The sequence below is a fragment of the Salvelinus fontinalis genome, chromosome 22, assembly GCF_029448725.1.
Source record: "Salvelinus fontinalis isolate EN_2023a chromosome 22, ASM2944872v1, whole genome shotgun sequence".
NCBI classification, from domain to species: domain Eukaryota; kingdom Metazoa; phylum Chordata; class Actinopteri; order Salmoniformes; family Salmonidae; genus Salvelinus; species Salvelinus fontinalis.
Window position 1 is genome coordinate 13,017,628 of NC_074686.1, and position 18,182 is coordinate 13,035,809.

The following is an 18,182-nucleotide window of genomic DNA, read 5'->3' on the forward strand; positions in this document are numbered from 1 at the left end:
TAAGCTTGCCTCTCCTTAATGTAAATATGCCTTGTCCATTGCTGTTCTGGTTAGTGTTTATTGGCTTATTTCACTGTAGAGATTCTAGCCCTGCTCTCTATACCATATCCAACCCTGCAGTTCCACCACCCACATATGCGATGACATCACCTGGTTTCAATGATGTTTCTAGAGACAAGATCTCTCTCATCATCACTCAATACCTAGGTTTACCTCCACTGTATTCACATCCTACCATACCTTTGTCTGTACATTATTCCTTTAAACTATTTTATCGCCCCCAGAAACTTCCTTTTACTCTCTGCTCTGGTAGCTCTAGGCGACCAATTCTCATAGCTTTTAGCCGTACCATTATCCTACTTCTCCTCTGTTCCTCTGGTGATGTAGAGGTGAATCCAGGCCCTGCAGTACCTGGCTCCACTCCTATTCCCCAGGCGCTCTCTTTTGATGACTTCTGTAACCGTAATAGCCTTGGCTTCATGCATGTTAACATTAGGAGCCTCCTCCCTAAGTTTGTTTTGTTCACTGCTTTAGCACACTCTACCAACCCGGATGTTTTAGCCGTGTCTGAATCCTGGCTTAGAAAGACCACCAAAAATTCAGACATTTTTATCCCCAATTACAATATTTTCAGACAAGATAGAACGGCCAAAGGGGGCGGTGTTGCAATCTACTGCAAAGACTGCCTGCAGAGTTCTGTTATACTATCCAGGTCTGTTCCCAAACAATTTGAACTTCTACTTTTAAAAATCCACCTCTCTAAAAACAAGTCTCTCACCGTTGCCGCCTGCTATAGACCACCCTCTGCCCCCAGCTGTGCTCTGGACACTATATGTGAACTGATTGCCCCCCATCTATCTTCAGAGCTCGTGCTGCTAGGCGACCTAAATTTGAACATGCTCAACACCCCAGCCACCCTACAATCTAAGCTTGATGCCCTCAATCTCACACAAATTATTAATGAACCTACCAGGTACCACCCCAATTCCGTAAACACGGGTACCCTCATAGATATCATCCTAACAAACTTGCCCTCCAAATACACCTCTGCTGTTTTTAACCAAGATCTCAGCGATCACTGCCTCATTGCCTGCATCCGTAATGGGTCAGCGGTCAAACGACCTCCACTCATCACTGTCAAACGCTCCCTGAAACACTTCAGCGAGCAGGCCTTCCTAATTGACCTGGCCGGGGTATCCTGGAAGGATATTGATCTCATCCCGTCAGTAGAGGATGCCTGGTCATTTTTTAAAAATGCCTTCCTCACCATCTTGAATAAGCATGCCCCATTCAAGAAATTTAGAACCAGGAACAGATATAGCCCTTGGTTCTCTCCTGACCTGACTGCCCTTAACCAACAGAAAAACATCCTATGGCGTTCTGCATTAGCATCGAACAGCCCCCGTGATATGCAACTTTTCAGGGAAGCCAGAAACCAATATACACAGGCAGTTAGAACAGCCAAGGCTAGCTTTTTCAAGCAGAAATTTGCTTCCTGCAACACAAATTCAAAAAAGTTCTGGGACACCGTAAAGTCCATGGAGAATAAGAACACCTCCTCCCAGCTTCCAACCGCCCTGAAGATAGGAAACACTGTCACCACCGACAAATCCACTATAATTGAGAATTTCAATAAGCATTTTTCTACGGCTGGCCATGCTTTCCACCTGGCTACCCCTACCCGGGACAACAGCACTGCCCTCCCCTCTGCTACTCGCCCAAGCCTTCCCCATTTCTCTTTCTCCCAAATACAGTCAGCTGATGTTCTTAATGAGCTGCAAAATCTGGACCCTTACAAATCAGCCGGGCTAGATAATCTGGACCCTTTCTTTCTAAAACTATCTGCTGAAATTGTTGCCACCCCTATTACTAGCCTCTTCAACCTCTCTTTCGTGTCGTCTGAGATCCCCAAAGATTGGAAAGCAGCTGCGGTTATCCCCCTCTTCAAAGGGGGGGACACCCTTGACCCTAACTGCTACAGACCTATATCTATCCTACCCTGCCTTTCTAAGGTCTTCGAAAGCCAAGTCAACAAACAGATTACCGACCATTTCGAATCACACCACACCTTCTCCGCTATGCAATCTGGTTTCAGAGCTGGTCATGGGTGCACCTCAGCCACGCTCAAGGTCATAAACGATATCGTAACCGCCATCGATAGGAAACAATACTGTGCAGCCGTATTCATTGACCTGGCCAAGGCTTTTGACTCTGTCAATCACCACATCCTCATTGGCAGACTCGACAGCCTTGGTTTCTCTAATGATTGCCTCACCTGGTTCACCAACTACTTCTCTGATCGAGTTCAGTGTGTCAAATCGGAGGGTCTGTTGTCCGGGCCTCTGGCAGTCTCTATGGGGGTGCCACAGGGTTCAATTCTTGGACCGACTCTCTTCTCTGTTTACATCAATGATGTCGCTCTTGCTGCTGGTGATTCTCTGATCCACCTCTACGCAGACGACACTATTCTGTATACTTCTGGCCCTTCTTTTGACACTGTGTTAACAACCCTCCAGGCGAGCTTCAATGCCATACAACTCTCCTTCCGTGGCCTCCAACTGCTCTTAAATACAAGTAAAACCAAATGCATGCTCTTCAACCGATCGCTGCCTGCTCCTGCCCGCCTGTCCAACATCACTACTTTGGACGGCTCTGACTTAGAATATGTGGACAACTACAAATACCTAGGTGTCTGGTTAGACTGTAAACTCTCCTTCCAGACCCACATCAAACATCTCCAATCCAAAGTCAAATCTAGAATTGGCTTCCTATTCCGCAACAAAGCATCCTTTACTCATGCTGCCAAACATACCCTTGTAAAACTGACCATCCTACCAATCCTCGACTTCGGTGATGTCATTTACAAAATAGCCTCCAAAACCCTACTCAATAAATTGGATGCAGTCTATCACAGTGCCATCCGTTTTGTCACCAAAGCCCCATATACTACCCACCACTGCGACCTGTACACTCTCGTTGGCTGGCCCTCGCTTCATACTCGTCGCCAAACCCATTGGTTCCAGGTCATCTACAAGACCCTGCTAGGTAAAGTCCCCCCTTATCTCAGCTCGCTGGTCACCATAGCAGCACCTACCCGTAGCACGCGCTCCAGCAGGTATATCTCTCTAGTCACCCCCAAAACCAATTCTTCCTTTGGACGCCTCTCCTTCCAGTTCTCTGCTGCCAATGACTGGAACGAACTACAAAAATCTCTGAAACTGGAAACACCTATCTCCCTCACTAGCTTTAAGCACCAGCTGTCAGAGCAGCTCATAGATTACTGCACCTGTACATAACCCATCTACAATTTAGCCCAAACAACTACCTCTTTACCTAGTGTATTTATTTATTAATTTATTTTGCTCCTTTGCACCCCATTATTTCTGTCTCTACTTTGCACTTTCTTCCAATGCAAACCAACCATTCCAGTGTTTTTTTTAGTTTTTATTTTACTTGCTGTGTTGTACTCACTTCGCCTCCATGGCCTTTTTATATTTTTATTTATTTATACATATATCTGTTTGCCTTCACCTCCCTTATCTCACCTCACTTGCTCACATTGTATATAGACTTATTTTTTTTATTTTTTTTATTTTTTTCACTGTATTATTGACTATATGTTTGTTTTTACTCCATGTGTAACTATGTGTTGTTGTATGTGTCGAACTGCTTTGCTTTATCTTGGCCAGGTCGCAATTGTAAATGAGAACGTGTTCTCAATTTGCCTACCTGGTTAAATAAAGGTTAAATAAATAAATAAAAAAAACACACTAACATTGTGCTTGGATGTCTGCCCATATCTATAGAGCTAGCTAGTTATCTGTCCACTGACTGGGACTTTGGACCCAGGGTCTGTACAGAGCACACCATTCGAATTGTTCCATAATGACAGACTGTTATATAGCAGTATTGACTCTTGACACACTGAACCTGTGAACATACACTCTCTTCTACAATCTTCTATCTGATAAGGGGGTGGAGAGGAAGAGAACAACATAGAGAGCGTGAATGAATGAATCAATCACTGTATTTCATTGATCCCCAAAGGGTAAATGTGTTTTTTCACTGGCTGCAGAAAGGGAAGGTCACAGAAGGTCAGGACAGCCTACTCCTTTCCCACCTTTCAGCTCCAACCGGCATTATAACTAGTACTAACAACCGATAATACTATGGTTAGAACACACACTCACACATAATTTCTTGCGATTCCTAGGGTTACGAAGACGTCACCGGTCTCCATGGCTTTGCTGTTGCCAAGATACGGCTCTCTAGGGATGGGATGTTGTGGCAGGCCAGGTGAGGCGATAGGGAAAGAGAGGTGACATAAGAGTGTCAGTGTTACATATTAAGGTGGGGTTGGCTCCACTTTAGACTATAAGAGAAGAATGTAGGCATCAGGGTTGGGGTCAAGTCCATTTCAAATGAGTCAGTTCAGCAAGTGAATTGCCAAAGTTTCTGCAGCAAGATGCCTTTCTTTAGTAAAACGCTGGTGATCTTTTCATAAATTATTTGCAGTGCCAGCCTGTGTGTGTGTCAGTGAGCATTGCTCATCATCCCTTACAGTAGGATAATTTACATGGTGATACTTCAGCACCACCCTCAGGAATAGTTCAGTCAGTGTGTGTTTGTGTGTGTGGTAACTAGACAAAATGGTTTGACTATGATTGGAACACACACACACACACACTGACTGAACTGGTGGTTACGATCAGAGACACCTTACACGTGGTGGATTGAGACGAGAGCAGAGAATTACAGATCTAGATTAGATCAAATTACAATTTCAATTTCTCAGGTGAGTAGATGTTTGTGTCTGAAATCTAAACTTTTTCCCACTACTTTTCAACATATGGCATCTTAATCCTAATATTTAGTGCACTACCTTTCAAAATAGGGCTCTGGTCCAAAGTGATTTACTATATGAGGAATATAGGGCCTTGGCCATTGTAGTGCACTATATAGGGAGTAGGGTGTCATTTAGGATTTCTTGTATTTTATTTACTGGATTGGCAGCTGAGTCAATGTTAGTCATCTTCAGTGAAACGCATCACAGAGAGAATACATTTAATTTGTTGAATCCTTCAAAGTGACTACCAGAAAATAGGAATTGTTTCCAGATAATTGATCTATATATTATCTAGTATACTAGCCAGTAACAGCTAAAGTAGACCAGTAACATAAGGCATTATGGAAGTACTGTTGCTACAACTGTAAAGGTTTGTTGATCAGGTTTGATCCGTTTTGTGTATGATAGTAATAAAAGGAGACCAAAATAGGTGTGTATTAGCATGATGAAAGTGTTTCCATGAGATATAACCACCTCGTTATGAGAGTAAAAGTGTTTTAGGTGAGCATTTTGCACAACATAGAACTATAGAATAAATAGTGTTGAGTTTCCTCATACTTAAGATGATCATGTGTTCCATGAATAAGCACAATGACATGAAGAGAATGTAGCAAATTGGCATCCTCCTAATTGATAAAATATTATATAGGTCTATGTCTGTCTCTTTGCCACCCCATCCCCCCTCTTTCACGGTCAAATACACAAGTTGTCTCACAACCCATCCACGCACGCACAGTTTTTCTGTTAATTTAGAGTGTACCATTTTAAAACTTGAATTAACTTATTTAAAACAATTTTAAGTGTGTTTATTTTAGAGGTCTTAGGAGAGAGGAGGGGACCACTGCCTCTAAAATGAATCTCACTGGGGAACATGCCAGCAACCACAATGTTGAGAGGTGAGATTAATCCTAAACTGTTGATGACTGTTGTCCATCGCAGAACTCAGCAGTGATTTTACATCATCATTAGGCTGAGAAGAATATAATAGATTAGTGTCTGAAGGTCTGTCTGTTGTGTTGAAGCCCAATCCAGCAGGAGAGACCAGACTCACCTGTACCCAGCTGTGCGTCCATGAAGAGTGACCAGTCTATGGATCCACCTATCGTGTCCAGAGAGAGAACCTCTTCTACTAAACTAAAGTAAGGGGGTGCTCTTGAGCCAAATAGGTTCTCCTAATGTACAGACATAGTGTCCATCTATAAATGTATCAACGAAAGAAGGCTAATAAAATTTGTGAGACATACCTGTAATGCTCCAACGAGAAACCTGTCAAATAACTTGAAAATAAATTAAAATAAAGTTTATAGAGATGTATTTAGTGACACCACAACATCTTCTAAATAGCTATTGTCTGTGTGTGTCTTTTCCAGGGCCCATCAGAAGAGACCAGTCTCACCTGCACACAGCTGTGTGTCCATGAAGAGTGACCAGTCTATAAATCATCCAATCATGTTCAAAGGTGGAGACTCTTCTACTAAACTACAGTAAGCGAGCATCAAGATCCTCAACATAACTAGTGTAATTGGTTAGATATGCATGCAATTCTCCAATTAGAAACTTAGAAAATACATTTTAAAGATTGTATGCTCAGTGACACCACAGCATCTACTTAAGGTCGACATAGATATTTATTGTCTCTGTGTTTGTCCAGAGATCATCAGGAGAGATCAGTCACCTGTTCCCAGCTATGTGTCCATGAAAAGGCACCAGTCTATGAATCCACCTGTTATTTTCAGAGAAAAAGACTACTAAACAAAGGTAAGACCTTATGGGGCATGAAAATGTCTCAATTCAGTCATTGTCACTTGTTGCTTTTTTTCAACAGACAAGTGACTCTGGTCTATGGATCATCCAATCCTCTGAGTTGGAAACATTACTACTGGACAAAGGTAAGAACATAGGGGACTGGTTAATGAGTTAACAACACTGTCTATATTAATTCATTTTCTTCTATTGGGCCATGTTTCCAACAAACACAAGTGGTTCCAAGTAAAAGTCCACTAAAGCTACAGCCCTTGTTTCTTTGTGTTTTCCAGGGTCGACCAGGAGAGACCAGACTTGGATGTTCTTCATGGGCGAGGAGAGGAGACCTGTCAAATCTTCCATGCATTACAGTCACAGAGAGCCAAAACTGAATCTGAGTCTATGGTGGCAGCTAACTCACCTAAGGGCACTGAACCAAGCAGCGGTGGCTCTGGTCCAAACAGCATGCAGGAGCACTTTGTAATATTTGTGTTGTGGAGAAATGACCAGGCAGGAGACAGGAGTACAGTTAGTTTTTGTTTAGTCAAACCTCTCGAGCTCTACAGTTCCCGGGCACACTAGTGCGCATGTGCATTCCCTATTAGGTGTAGTAACGTAACACTGTCGTAATATATCACCGCTTAGTAACAGCATAGTAACTAATATAAACAGATGTAGATCCCAGATACTACTGTCACAATACAGAGGCGGATGCAAGATGCAAGCAACGATGGTTTAATGAAAATAGTTTACAGTATCCACAGGACAGACAGAATATACTCAGACAGAATCCAACCCAGGGCCTAGGGCACATCCTCTGATGATAGCGTGCTGAGAAATCCAAGGGAGTGAGTCCGGCTAGGTAGGAAGGAGCACAGCAGATAATCCCCACAAGGGCTGAGAGAGAATGAGCACTGACACACGACACAACCTCAGGGAAGAAACAACGATCTGACAACAAGAAACACAGGTTACAGAACATATAAAGGGGAAGATAATTAATTCCAGCTGGCGCAGACAATCAGGCCAAGATTGGGAACCACGCCCACACAAACACAGGAGAGAGAGAGAGAGAGAGAGCGAGAGAGCGAGAGAGCGAGAGAGCGAGAGAGCGAGAGAGAGAGAGAGCGAGAGAGAGAGAGAGAGAAAAGAGAGAGTGAGGCAGTGGATTCATGAACCGTGACAATACCCCCCCCTAGGAACGCCTCTTGGCGTTCCCAGACAAATTTACCTGTCGATTGAAATCATCGATAAGGGAGTGATCCAGAATGTCCCTAGCGGGTACCCAACTTCTCTCCTCCGGACCGTAACCCTCCCAGGTACTGGAATCCGCGTCCCCTCCTTCTCGAGTTCAAAATCCGATTGACAGAAAAGGTGGTCTCCCCATCAACAAGTCGTGGCGGCGGGGGAACCGGGACCGGCGGGTTAATGCGTGCCTGAAACACCGGTTTTATCTTGGACACATGGAAGGTAGGATGAATTCTCCTATACGCCGGAGGAAGCTTGAGCCGAACCGCCACCGGACTAATGATCCTGGTGACCCTGAACAGCCCGATAAATTTGGGGGCAAGCTAGTTAGAAACGGATCGGAGTGGAATGTTCTTCGTGGAAAGCCACACTCTTTGTCCAACAACGTATACCGGAGGCTTCGACCGGTGGCGATCGGCCTTAGCCTTGGTGCGCGCCCCCACCCGGAGGAGAGTCTCACGGGCTCTGCTCCATACGTGACGGCACCTCTGGATGAAAGCGTGAGCGGAGGGAACAGTGACCTCGGACTCTGTACTTGGAAAGATAGGTGGCTGGTAACCTAAACTACACTCAAACGGAGAGAGACCCGTGGCTGCCACTGGCAACGAATTGTGAGCGTACTCAACCATAGAGAGTTGTTGACTCCAGGAAGAGGGGTTCTTAGAAACCAAACATCGCAACACTCTCTCCAAATCTTGGTTGGCCCTCTCCGTTTGACCGTTGCTCTGGGGATGAAACCCTGAAGAAAGACTGACACTTGCTCCCAGTAACCTACAAAACTCCTGCCAAAACTTGGACACAAATTGGGGCCCACGGTCAGAAACTACGTCCATCGGCAGGCCATGTAAGCGAAAGACATGATCCACGACCGTTACCGCTGTTTCCTTGGTAGATGGTAATTTAGGCAAGGGAATAAAATGAGCCGCCTTCGAGAACCGGTCCACCACAGTCAAAACAACCGTCTTGCCCTGGGAGGGCGGGAGACCGGTAACAAAATCTAGCGCGATGTGGGACCAGGGTCTCGAAGGGACCGACAGCGGTTGGAGTAACCCATCTGGGGGTCGATTAGAACTCTTCCCAGTGGCACAAACCGAGCAAGCCAAGACAAAACTGTGAATGTCACGAGCCATCAGCGGCCACCAAAAGCGTTGCTTCACTAAAAAGCTAGTACGGCTGACTCCTGGATGACACGCTACGTTGGAGCAATGCCCCCACCGAATAACATCGGACCGACACCCCTCCGGCACAAACAACCGATTAGGCGGACAACCGGGCGGAGGCGTTACCCCTTCTAAGGCCGTTCTGACCCTCGATTCAACCTCCCATATAAGTGTGGAGACCACTAGGGTCCTGGGTAGGATGCACTCGGGAGTGGATGGGCGTTCGGAATGGTCAAAAATACGAGAAAGGGAATCGGGTTTGACATTCTTGGAACCCGGGCGATACGAGAGAGAGAAGTCAAAACGTCCGAAAAAGAGTGCCCACCGCGCCTGCCTGGAGTTGAGTCTCTTGGCTGTTCTGATATATTCCAAATTCTTGTGATCGGTCCAAACTATAAAAGGTACCCCCGAACCCTCTAACCAATGGCGCCACTCCTCCAATGCTAACTTTACTGCCAACAACTCTCTGTTGCCAATGTCGTAGTTGCGTTCCGCAGGTGATAACCGATGGGAAAGGAACGCGCAAGGGTGCATCTTGTTGTCAGATGCGGCACGTTGGGAAAGTACCGCACCTACCCCCACCTCTGAAGCGTCCACCTCCACCACGAACTGACGCGAGGGATCGGGAGCTATGAGGATGGGGGCCGAAACAAAGCGGCTCTTGAGTTTGACGAATGCAGCCTCGGCTGTATCGGTCCACCTGAACGTCACTCTGGGGGAGGTTAAGGCGGTAAGGGAAGCGACTATCTGGCTAAAGTTGCGAACAAAACGCCGGTAGAAATTGGCGAATCCCAGAAACCTCTGTAGGGCCTTACGGGAATCTGGGCTTGGCCACTCCACCACAGCCTTAATCTTGTCAGGATCCATGCGAATACCTTCAGTCGAGACGATGTAACCTAGGAATGGAACGGATTGTGCATGAAAAATGCATTTCTCCGCCTTGACAAAAAGTCCATTCTCCAACAACCTCTGGAGCACTCGTCTGACGTGCTGAACGTGTTCCTGGAGAGAAGAAGAAAAAATCAGTATGTCATCCAGGTAAACATATATGAACTGATCAATCATATCTCTCAGCACGTCATTGACGAGTGCCTGGAAAACCGCTGGGGAGTTGGATAGCCCAAAAGGCATGACCAAATATTCAAAGTGCCCTCTGGGGGTGTTAAACGCGGTCTTCCATTCGTCCCCCCTCCTTATGCGAACCAAATGATATGCATTACGTAAATCCAACTTAGTGAACACGGATGCTCCCTGTAACCTTTCAAAGGCTGAGGACATCAACGGTAAGGGATAGGTATTCTTCACTGTGATGTTATTCAACCCACGGTAATCAATGCAAGGACGCAGAGATCCGTCCTTCTTTCCCACAAAGAAGAACCCCGCCCCCGCTGGAGAAGAGGAAGGACGAATGAATCCAGATGCCAGAGAATCAGAGATGTATCTCTCCATAGCCTCCCTCTCAGGAACAGAGAGTGAATATAACTTGCCTTTAGGCGGAGACTCACCTGGCAATAATTCTATTGCACAGTCATAGGGACGATGCGGAGGAAGAGAAGCAGCACGGGACTTACTGAACACCTCCTTCAGGTCGAGGTATTCAACGGGCACGTTAGACAAATCCACTGCCTCCTCTAGAAACACAGAATCAGACACAGATGAACAAGCAGACACTAAACAGGACTCAAGACACTTGTTACTCCACATGGATATAGAGTTATGACCCCAGTCAACTCTGGGGTTGTGTTGGGTGAGCCAAGGGTGGCCGAGAACTAATGGTGCAAGGGGTGAGTCCATGAGTAGAAATGATAGTGTCTCAGTGTGATTGCCAGAAGTGATGAGTGTGATAGGTTCAGTGGTGTGAGATATGTTGGGGAGTTCTTGACCATTGAGAGCGTTGACGGATATCTTGTGCGTGAGTGAGGTGATAGGAATCTGGAGCTTGTGAGCGAGCTTGAAGTCCATGAAATTACCCTCTGCTCCTGAGTCCAGTAAAGCTTGGGTGTCGTGCGTGTGGGTGGCCCATCTTAGTCTTACCGGGAGGAGAGTAGATGATGAGGTCTTCTCTGTGGTGACCCCACCCGATAGTAGCCTCATACTTACTACCGGGCCTGATCTTTTACCGGGCAGGAGTGGATAAAGTGGCCCGCTCTACCACAGTAGAGACAGAGTCCTTGTGATCTCCGCCTCTCCGTTTCCTCCCGGGAGAGGCGAGCTCTCCCCAGCTGCATGGGTTCGTGAGCGGAGGCTGAACTGACCGTGTTCCCGCCGCTGGTATGCCAGCCCTCCGTGTCGTTATACGGTCTGTTAGGGCATGCTCGGCGGCCAATACGACTCAGACGAGCATCGACCCTCAAGGCTAGTTCCACTAGTCCATTTAAACTCCTGGGAAGGTCCAGAACATAGATCTCCTTCTGGATCCGGTCCCCCAGCCCATGCAGGAACATGTCCCACTGCGCCTCCTCGTTCCACTGACACTCTGCGGCCAGAGTGCGGAATTGGATGGAGTATTCCGATACTGAACGGTCTCCTTGGCGAAGGTCAGCGAGTAGTCTGGCCGCCTCCCTACCCGCCACGGCCCGATCGAAGACCCTTCTCATCTCCTCGGATAGTGTCTGGAAAGAGGTGCAGCATGGGTCCTGGTTCGCCCACACCGCCGTTCCCCAAAGAGCTGCTTTGCCTGATAGCAGTGTGAGTACGAATGCTACCTTAGACTGTTCACGGTTGAAGGTCCGTGGCTGCAACGAAAAATGCATTGAACATCTCGTAAGAAAAGCTCTACAATAGTCCGGATCACCTGAATAACCCTCTGGTGTCGGTAGTCGTGGCTCTAGCTGAGAATCCAGCTCTGGCGGGGCGTGTGGAACTGCTGGTGTAGGTGGCGCAGCGAGACCCTTCAGATGTTGTAATTGTTGGGTCAGCTGGGATACCTGCGTCGCCATGGCTTGTACTGCCCGACCTGTGCTGGAGATGTTCTCCTCTTGTTGGTCCATTCTCGTGATACTGCGGGAAATGAATTCGGTCAGACTCGTTGAACTCGCTGCATCCATGATATGGTCAGATCGTTCTGTCACAATACAGAGGCGGATGCAAGATGCAAGCAACGATGGTTTAATGAAAATAGTTTACAGTATCCACAGGACAGACAGAATATACTCAGACAGAATCCAACCCAGGGCCTAGGGCACATCCTCTGATGATAGCGTGCTGAGAAATCCAAGGGAGTGAGTCCGGCTGGGTAGGAAGGAGCACAGCAGATAATCCCCACAAGGGCTGAGAGAGAATGAGCACTGACACACGACACAACCTCAGGGAAGAAACAGCGATCTGACAACAAGAAACACAGGTTACAGAACATATAAAGGGGAAGATAATTAATTCCAGCTGGCGCAGACAATCAGGCCAAGATTGGGAACCACGCCCACACAAACACAGGAGAGAGAGAGAGAGAGAGCGAGAGAGCGAGAGAGCGAGAGAGAGAGAGAGAGAAAAGAGAGAGTGAGGCAGTGGATTCATGAACCGTGACAACTACACTCCTCCCCCATAGTGTTTAACTCCCAGAGAACAAGGTAAATATGTTAGGGAACTACTAATGCAATATCTGAACAATGCATTCTTAACATTTTTCAACTACTGGGTTGAAGCAGACTTTTTAGAGCCCAGCACAAATCCAGGGGATTATTCTGCCCCGAAGATGGAGTTTATGTCCTAATAACTAACCCAGGTAATGTCCTTTTTCTTTCCTTTTATCTAGGACATATTAAAGTGTTTGTTTGTTTTACTGTCTGTTACCTTAAACAGCTCAACTCACAAGTCAAGCTTTTGAGGTGCCCTTCGCTGTCGAATAGGATATCTCCGCTCCTCCTGGGCTTCTGGTGGTGGGCTAGGTTCGGGTGGAAGGTCCGGCTCTGTCTCTCCCGTACGTCCACAGTCAGGAGAATAGTCCTGGGGGTCGTTATTGTTCTTGTTCTCTTGACGTGTCTCTGCTGGGGCGTTGGACCGTAGCAGATGATCCACATGAACGTTGACCTGGCGATGTCCAATTTGGACTTGGTAAGTCAAAGGTCCTTTGCGTTGCAAGATCACACCTGAGTTCCACAGGCTCTTGGGGTGTCTGAAATCACGTACCATCACCCTCTCTCCCTCTTTGAATTCTCTGACATTCTTTGAGTGTCTGTCATGAGCTTTCTTCTGCTGTAGCTGGTGCTTTGCCACAGTGCTTGACAAGTCTGGTTTTAACAATGTCAGGCGGGTACATGGTTGGCGTCTCAGAAACAGTTCAGCTGGTGTACATTCCGTTACTGTGTGTGGTGTGTTACGGTAAGTAAACAGGAACCGGGGAAGCCTTTGGTGGGTGGGCACAGACTGAACCTCGAGTCTAGTCCAGGCCTTCTTAAAGGTTTGCACGGCTCTCTCCGCTGCTCCGTTTGATGCCGGATGGTAAGGTGGTGACAGGATGTGCCTTACTCCATTGTTCTTGAGAAACATTTCAAAATCGTTTGACGTGAAAGGAGGGCCATTGTCCGATACGAGCTTAGGCTTGAAATGCCTTGAAAGAGTTTCAGTCAGTTCTGCATAGTTCAACTCCACTGCTTTTATTGGTTCAATGAGACCTTTCAGCAATCCATACTCAGTTGGACCCAAAACACTGAGAAATACGTCTGCTTTCTTTTCATCTTTAATTTAATTTGCTGCCAGCCAATGCTCAAAACGCTCCAAATAGGAATAAAAATCCTCTTTTGTAGCCTCAAACTCTGGTACTCGACCAATGGTTGCCATTTTCACAGTTAATTGTTCAGTTTCCTTATTCCTTGTATTCCTTAATTTTCATCTAATTCTTCACTTCAGAAGTTTCTGCAATTACTTCATTCACTGCACTCATTTGTAATAATGTACACACCGTGTTACGTTCCTTCTTCCTTTTTTTTTTCTTGACAATATTTCTTCACTGAGATCGCCTAATTTCAATGGGTTCAATTCGTTTTTTTAAATTTAACCACCAGAGGGCAGTGTCGCTATTCTGGACTCCAATAGTCTTGCTACTTGGCAGCTCCTGAACACTGTACCTGCTAGCAGTGCTTAGCCTTTTTTTACTGGCGAAAGAAAATAAAAAATAACTGACGAATTACATAATTATTTTGAGTTTCATTACTCACGCAACATTCTTCCCTTCAAGCAATGTCCGTTAAAGTTTAATCACCTCGTCGCCACTGTAATATTTGTGTTGTGGAGAAATGACCAGGCAGGAGACAGTACAGTTAGTTTTTGTTAAGTCAAACCTCTCGAGCTCTACAGTTCCCGGGCACACTAGTGCGCATGTGCATTTCCTATTAGGTGTAGTAACGTAACACTGTCGTAATACATCACCGCTTAGTAACAGCATAGTAACTAATATAAACAGATGTAGATCCCAGATACTACACACTCAAGGAAGTATATGCATATATTAGGCAAGCAGCACAGTCCCATTGATTACCTTAGTATTAGCTCAGAGAGTGGTGATAACCCTGGTTCCTTTATGGATGTCATGCTGTCCAAGCGCGAGGGCTATACTATTCCCCTGCAATGCCACCAGCATGAGGCAGCCATGGTCAGAGCTGCCTTCCGGAGCCATGATCAAGTCTGTAACTTTATAGTTGTCTACCAGAGTCAGCTGTCTGTTCCAGGAGAGGACGTGATTCTACTGACAGTGACTCTACTGACAGGGGTGGCCGGCAGTGGGAAGACCACTTTAGTGGCTGGCTAGTGGCTGGTTCACGTCTGGATCAGGGCCTCAGACTCCCAGAAGCTAGTCCTGTCTCTATCCTTCAGAGAGCTCAATCTATTCAGTGAGCCTCAGAGCCTGCTGGAGCTTCTCCCAACGCACTGCAGCCACCTCAAACCTGTTCTGGACGAATTTGTCAACTCCCAACATGGCCATATCCTGCTCATCTTGGACAGGCTCAATGAGCTTCCCCTTGACTTTGAGAGGACCCCCAAGTGCTCGAACCCGAAGCGGAAGCTGGACATGGGGGAGATGGCGGTGAACATGATCAAGGGACACCTCCTTCCTAGTGTCTCCACCCTGGTGACCTCGCGGCCACACGCCCTCTCCAAGGTCCCACCCCTGCTGGTGACCAGGCTCTACAGCGTCCTGAGCTTCCCCCCTACTCTGAGCAGAAGTGCAGCTCTCCCCCGGCGGCCGATGCCATGTGGGGCTGCATGTTCTCCTGCCAGACCTTCCAGTGCATGTGCCGTATCCCGGCCTTCTGCATGATCATTGCTATTGCCCTGCATGATTGTGCGCTCTACTGCCTCAGCCAAGACACCACCACCCTGCCCTGTACAGCTACTCCAACCCCCTGCACATCCTCCTCCTCCATTTTTCCCAGTATGATGTTTATTAGTGACAACGCCAAGCACATCACCATTACAGAAATCTACTGCTTCTTCCTCAAGTCTGTCTTAGTGTTCCATGGAGGGGGCCACAGTCAGAAGTGCTGCAGCCCAACTTGTCTCCAGGAGGCCCCTTGGGTCCTACAGGAGCTCTGGCCCATGCTCAGAGACCTGGGAGCCCTGGCCTTCAAGGGTCTGCTGGAGCGACGCTTCCTCTTCGACTAGGCTGGTCTGAGCTCTTTCTCCTTAGACTGCAGCGGGCAGTCCAAGATCTTCCTGGTGGAAGACCAGAGGAGCTTCCAGTTCATTCACACCACTGTGTAGGAGTTCCTTGCTGCTCTGTACTACGTCCTGCAAGCCCTCTCTGGCTCAGACCTGTTCTCAGGGCTCAGTACACCTGCTGGTGTAGCCCTGTATCCAATCACCCTGCACAAACTGTTCACCTCCTTTGCTAATAAAGGAGGTGAACACTTTGGATTGCAGGTAGCCTAGTGGTTAGAGCGTTGGACTAGTAACTGTAAGGTTGCAAGATCGAATCCCCGAGCTGACAAGGTAAAAATCTGTCATTCTGCCCCTGAACAAGGCAGTTAACCCACTGTTCCTAGGCCGTCATTGAAAATAGGAATTTGTTCTTAAATGACTTGCCTAGTTAAATAAAGGTGTAAAAAAAAACAAAAAAGTAAAATACACAGATACTGTACATCAAAAAGGCTTTCTCCTATGGTGGACACCATCAGTCTGGTCACATGGACTTCTTCTGCAGATTTGTATCTGGCCTATTGGTACCTCAAACCCCTATCATCCTGGATGGAGGATCACAGCAACTCCAATCTCCTTCCTCTGTCCCTGCCCTCTCCTCCTCAGTTTCTCCAAAGCCTACTCCACTCCCAGCTCCATTGTGGCAGACTGATTCCAGAGAGGCAGGTCAACGTGTGCCAATGCCTGTACGAGGCCCAGACCAGTCTGGCCCGGCCAAGAGGGACTGGAGCAAGCTGGCCTTCCTGCTGCAGCTGATCCCAGACCTGCAGGATCTGAATCTGGAGGCCCAGGGACTGGATGCAGAGGGCCTGTGAAGATTGCTGCCTGTACTCCCTCTCTTCAGCACCTTCAGGCTGGTGCAGACCCCTCTTGGTCCAGAGGGGGCAGCTGTGTTAGCCCGTGTCGTGCAGAGCCCAGACTGCCTTGTTGAGAGACTGTGGTTGGAGGAGACAGGACTGAGTTGTGAGGGACTCAAGGTGCTTACAGAGGGATTGAAAAACAACCTCACAGTGGTCAACCTCAGGATGGCCATCAATCAAATTGGCGATGTGGGAGCAGGCTATCTGGCGGATCTACTGCGGAACATGGACTAGCCCACTTAAAGATATCAGGCTCCATGACAACCAGGTCACTGATAAGGGAGCAGAACTCCTCATGAAAGCGCTGACAGAGAATATCACTCTGGAAAACCTCTAGATGTTTGACAACAAGTTCTCTAAGGAGGGAGTCAGGAAACTGAAGGAGTTCACCAGGAGCAGGCCTCACCTGGACATCAAAGGGTTAGTGAACTAGCCCACACCAGTCCAAGGCGGGTCAGCTCACACCAATGCCCAACACGGGCTAGCCCACACCAGCTGAACATGGACTGGCCCACACCAGCTCAACACGGACCACCCCACCCCACACCAAGCCCAACACGAACTACCCCTCACCAGCCCAACACGGGCCAGCCCACATCAGCCCAACACAGACTAGCCCACACCACAGATGGAGTTAAGATGTTCCGGATAAACGTCAATACATTGACAAAGTGGAGTCGCAATTCATTGCTCTTCCTAATATTTATGCATTTCATAACTCCATTCTTTTACTTTGAGATATTTTTGTATTGTTTGAATTGTTAGATATTACTGCACTGTTGGAGCTAGGAACACAAGCATTTCTCTACAACCACAATAACATCTGCTAAGTATGTGTGTGCAAGCAATAACATTTGATTTGACTTTGATTTGGCCAGCCCACACCTATGTCCAACACCGGCTAGCCCACACCAGCCGAACACGAGCTAGCTTACACCAGCCCAATACAGACTAGCCCACACCAGCACAACACAGGCCAGCCCACACCAGCCCAACACAGGCCAGCCCACACCAGCCCAACACAGGCCAGCCCACACCAATGCCTAACACAGGTTAGCCCACACCAGCCCAACACGAGCTAGCCTACACCAGCCCAACACAAGCCAGCCCACACCAGCCCAACACAGGCCAGCCCACACCAATGCCTAACACAGGTTAGCCCACACCAGCCCAACACGAGCTAGCCTACACCAGCCCAACACAGGCCAGCCCACACCAGCCCAACACAGGCCAGCCCACACCAGCCCAACACAGGCCAGCCCACACCAAGCCCAACACGGGCCAGCCTACACCAATGCTCAACACAGGCTAGCCCAACACAGACCAGCCCACACCAAGCCCAACACGGGCCAGCTTACACCAATGCTCAACACAGGCTAGCCCACACCAAACCCACACTAGCCCAATACGGGCTAGTCTGCAAAACCCAACACAGGCTAATCCTTAGCAGCCCAACACGGGCCAGCCCATACTAACCCCAAAAAGGGGTAGCCCACTCCAACCCCAGCACGTGCCGGCCCAATCAAAGCCTAGCTAGAGGCAGTGGCTCATTAGAATATATGGGGGCTTGGTTTGCACACAGTTATTTTTGTGCAACTGTTACTGAGAGTGTTGGTTTCAGTTGAAGTGTTCTGTTGTGTGATGCCCACATTTCTTTGCTTTTTGTATGCTGCCAATGATAAAATCTTTAAAAAA

At 47.6% G+C, this 18,182-nt stretch overlaps 1 pseudogene; it reads left to right on the forward strand.

The window, feature by feature from the left end:
* The first annotated feature begins 5,698 nt into the window (after positions 1 to 5,698).
* On the forward strand, positions 5,699 to 16,920 carry LOC129819476 (NLR family CARD domain-containing protein 3-like; annotated as a pseudogene).
* The last annotated feature ends 1,262 nt before the right edge of the window (positions 16,921 to 18,182 follow it).